The following is a 5,234-nucleotide window of genomic DNA, read 5'->3' on the forward strand; positions in this document are numbered from 1 at the left end:
TTGAGGCTCAAGGGCATCTGGAGGGACCTTAGTCCTCCATCATTGTTTTAAGGGCTTAGTGTGGTCCATCCTATCGTCAGCAATATATTGCTCTGAAAGCAAGGGCGTGGGGAAGAGACTGCATACAAGAAGAGACAAGGCATGAGCAAGCTGCATATCTACATTCTCCTGTCTCTGATAATTCATTTTATTAGAGGGCCACGTAGAGAATATGCTAAAGGTTGGCAAGTCAGCACCCTACATATGGGGTGGTGTTGTTTTTTTAAAAATAGTTGATATTGCCTTTCCTCTCATTTCCCAGTGTTAAACTTTTCCATACTTGGTCCCCATCCATGACTCATAGTACACAAGTTAAAAAGCTTTTTACATTTCCTTTCAGGTTGAATCAAAATATCCCCTCTTTTTGCTTTGTTGCTTTGCCTGTGAATCCGAATGTCACAAGGTAATTTAATCCATCTCTTGTCGCCTGGATGATGGTGTCCAGACAATGTTCCTGCGTTATAAAATAAATAAGATAATATTTTTATGCACAGTGAAATCTGAAATCAAAATGATCAAGGAAGAAGAGCGTGATCTGAATTATCCAACGGGATATAAAGATGTATAACGGGGAGGTTGTTGGTGACATGTTTGGCTTTATGAAACTAAAGTACATAATGGAAATCACTCCGTCGAGCTATCTTTTTGCCAAGCTGACAGCATTTAGAAGAGAGGCAAAGAAATGAGTCAACGGGTTTTCACGCTTGAATGCCGCACCTAAAAATCATATATCCAAAACAAAAGGAACCGGGGAATGTGATGCCATGAATAATGATGAAAGCATTCTTTGCAGCTTAAAGAACTCTGCTTACAAAACACTTCTCTAAAAGTGCAGATAGCTTTCCCCACCCTATCTAAATTTGAGAAATAGAATATTTAAACTGAATATTGATAAGTGCACAGCTGTCCCTAGGAACTGAAATGTGTTTGGTATGTTGTTCCCTTTGGATTGCAGGGCATTCAAGGGTGTTTTTCGTAAGGCCAATAGACAATGTTATTGTACAGGTTAAGGCCATACTAACATCTAAAATGCAGAGCAGGAACTCCTGCCTATGCTGTGGTGCAATTATTCAGGAGCAAAGTGTTTGCCCACTTTATTCACTACACTGGACTCCTTGATGATATCCTGCAACTAATAAGATATCGATTTATTGAAAACATGTTTTTTATACCACTTTTTCGGCAAAAAAAAAGAGAGGCTCTTAAGAGCAGCTTAGCTTAGATACAATCAATAAAGAAAAGATGTGTCACTGCCCACAGGCTTACAATCTAAAGGACATGATACAAAAGGGAAAAGGGAGTAGGAGGGCAGAGGGAAAAGCAAACTCCAGTGTGTCAAGTTAAATTGTCATTCTGCCAGCATCAACCTACTAGAATGGAAAGAATTCAGGCGTCAAATGTAATGGGTCTTCCAGCAAAGCCTTCTGCCGCAGACTCGTGGAATGGCTGCTGTCAGGGAACAGTTGAGGGAGGAAAGGCTGAATGAAACTGGTCTCCGAGCAGAGACGACAGAGTAATCCTGCTTCCCATGCCTCCCTCTCTCCTAGAGACCGGACAAATCTGGATGATGATGTTAAAGTGACATGAACTCTTATCACAGAGAGCAGCCAATGGTTGGAGGAAAATGGGATAGTCCTCACCTAATGATGCAACAATTTCCGATAAAGCAGGGGGTTTGCACATGGGATGCAGTACTTCAATACAGCAACAGAAATACGCCATGGATGAAGGAAAAATATGGTGTCCCCTCCCCGCAAAAAAATAAGTAAAATAAATCCACCTTTCTCAGGAACTGGATGCAATTGGATTGAGCGTTTAGTTTGGAGCCACATCCGCCCAGTCTAGTGTGCTGATGAGGATCTCTACATATTTTCATATAACAAAGTTTTCATTTTTATAAACTGATGATCAACTTTTCATTTAATCATCCAAGAAAAAGTAGTTTCCACTTTTCCTCTGTTCCACATCCTTGATTGAATTGAGTTTGTTTATTCTTGGTCTGTAATTGTTTGGATCTCTTCTGAAAGTACTCTCAAGCTAAGACAATAATTTATTCATGCCAGCCAAAAGAGTTTGAGGACTGTTTGCCACTGTGCACCTGGATGGAATGCCATCAAAGACAATGACACAATCTGCAAGGTAGATAGTCATGATGAAGTTGTGCTCTACCACAAAGGCAGTTTCTTTAGCATGGAGAATGAAACGTTTGACAACTCTAGCTGCCATCAGACGTTGTTCTGAGTCTAGGTATGCAGAAGGTTCATCAATCAAGTAGACATCAGCTGTCTTGCCAAGACAGAGGGCAAGAGCAACCCGCTGCAACTCACCACCAGACAATGTTTGTACCTCTTGATCAATGATATTTTAAATCTGTAGAGGTTTCATTACGTCAGTCACAAACTGGGGGTGTGTATAGGCATCTCGAATCTTTGATCTCTACATAAGTCAGAAATGGAAACACATTTCCTCTTTACAGAAGAGGCAAGCCGCTTTCTGCCGCAAGCCATTTGCCAATGTGCAACTGTAGCACTAGTCATGTACAGTGGAACCTCAGGTTACATATGCTTCAGGTTACAGACTCCGCTAACACAGAAATAGTGCTTCAGGTTAAGAACTTTGCTTCAGGATAAGAACAGAAATCGGGCTCCGGTGGTGCAGCGGCAGCAGGAGGCCCCATTAGCTAAAGTGGTGCTTCAGGTTAAGAACAGTTTCAGGTTAAGTACGGACCTCTGGAATGAATTAAGTACTTAACCTGAGGTACCACTGTACAGTGGAACCTCGTGTTACGTACCATCCTCCTTGTGAATGCTGTGGATTGCGAGCTCCACTAACCCAGAAGTAGATGCCCCGGGATGCAAGCAGAAGTTGAGTGCCGGCAGCAGCGGGAGGCACCATTAGTGAAAGCGTGCCTCATGTTACGAGTGGTTTTGGGTTACAAACGGACCTCTGGAACAAATTAAATTCATAACCGGAGGTACGACTGTACTGCATGCACTATGCCTGGACCAGCCAATCGAGAGAGCAAGACACCTGTACGAAAAAGCAAACAAATTCTCAAAGGTTTTGTGATATGGACCTCAGAAAATGGCCCTCAAAGCTCACCATGTTTCTAAACCACACAAGGTTTACAGCTTATGTGTCACTGACCTCTAGGGCCAAGTTTGGGAACTGCAGTTTCTGTACCCAAAACCCCACTGGCTCTGCAGGTATCAATTATGTATAGCCAGCCACCACAGACCATTTAAGACATCTTAGTTCTTCTCTGGCTTATGCAATCAACTCATCATAGATTCTGACAGATGTGCCTTGCAGTTCTGTAGTAGCTCACCAAGCTGTTCCCCTTTTATTGAACTCTTCTTCGGGATCACTTTGGGGGATCAAAACTTGGAAGAAGCTATGCTTGCCCAAAGTTCCCAACATGCACTGAGCAAGGTGACAAAAGTGAAGCCAACTCTTTCTCTTGGTGTGTACATGTCTGCCTATATGTTCAGCCTCTTGCTGCCTGCAGTGACTCATGAGGGAAAACCTAAACAGATGTGGTGGGAGCACACATATAAAGGGTACATATTTATATCCTGCCTTTTCCCCCTGACAGGGACTAAAGACAGCTTACAGATGAAAAATAAGAACAGCTAAAAATCTAGGGAAGAAGTATTCAGTAAAAACAACTGAACATATTTTCATTGCTTATCAACTAAAACAGATATTGAAAAAATGAAAGAATAGTTTCAAAATCACTATGGGAATTGGCAGTGGAGTGGGGGAGGTGGGTGGGTGGGTGGGTGATGGCACAGGCAATAGCCAGTAGGCACCCATGACAGCCGCCCTGTCCTTGATGTGCTAAACCTGCCAGGTTCAGTTTCTGCACAGCTTGTTTCAAGATGCTGAAGTATAAAAACACAGGTGTGTTTTCAGGGCAATAAAGGAGTGTTAAGGTCAGCACTGCCAACGTCAACATTTTACAAATCTTACCTTTGCTAGTTACAATGTATGTCATTTCCACTCATCCTTTTAAAATACAAGGGATCCACAATCTGTCAAGAATTAAGTTCCCAACAGGACTTGGCAAGTGAAACTGCCAAAAACTAATGCACAAGCACCTGTATATTATATCTGTATAGAAAAGCTGAACTGAAAACTGGAGATTTGAGATCAGGGAATTCCTGCCTGTATGCTTTTCTTCCTAAATTTTTGGTTCCATGAATCCTGAGACCTTCCTAATAAATGTATTTATTTGCACACACATACCTGCAAAACCACCTGTGCCTGCCTGCCTTTCTTTCTTTCTTTCTTTCTTTCTTTCTTTCTTTCTTTCTTTCTTTACAATGGTACCTTGGTTTTCAAATGTTTTGGAAGTCGAACGGTCTTCCAGAATGAATTACGTTCAAAAACCGAGGTACCACTGTATTTGTGTTTTGCTTTTCCAGCAACAAGCAACTCACAAGAATCCCAACAGCATTGGACAAGTGAACCATTGTAAACACTATAATATCAAGCACATAAGTGAAGCAAACAACAACAAATTCACCAAAAATAATACGTTTAAAGCACATTACTTCTCCCCCCGCCCCCAGGAATCCTGGGAATTGAAGCTGTGTGAAGGGGGACAATAGTTCTGAGGATTCTTGGGGAAAAGAAGGTGCTTTAAATGTATGGTGCGTATAAAGCCAATGATAACTGATCAGGCTTCAGTCAGGAGATATCTTCTAAGTCAGGAGTGAGGAACCTAAGACCACTTAGATGTTGAAATCCAGTTCCCATCAGCCCCAGCCAGCATGGCCATTGGTTAGGAATGATGGGAGTTGTTGTCCAGCAATATCTAGAGAATTACAGTTCCCCCACCTTCCTTCTAAGTGTTGTCTTGTATCCTTGGGCCAGTTTTTGGAATCTTTCCCATGGAGCCCCAAACTTTATTTCAGAACTGGGTCAAAGACATTTCAAATCACTACTTGTGCAAGGACAGACATCTATCTACCATCTATCTTTCTGTCTGTCTGTCTGTCTACAGTGGTACCTCATGTTACAGACGCTTCAAGTTACAGACTCCGCTAACCCAGAAATAGTACTTCAGGTTAAGAACTTTGCTTCAGGATGAGAACAGAAATTGCACGGCGGCGGTGCAGCAGCAGCAGGAGGCCCCATTAGCTAAAGTGGTACCTCGGGTTAAGAACAGTTTCAGGTTAAGAACGGAGCTC

This window comes from Podarcis bocagei, assembly GCF_964188305.1.
Source record: "Podarcis bocagei genome assembly, chromosome: 10".
In the NCBI taxonomy this organism is placed as follows: Eukaryota; Metazoa; Chordata; class Lepidosauria; order Squamata; family Lacertidae; genus Podarcis; species Podarcis bocagei.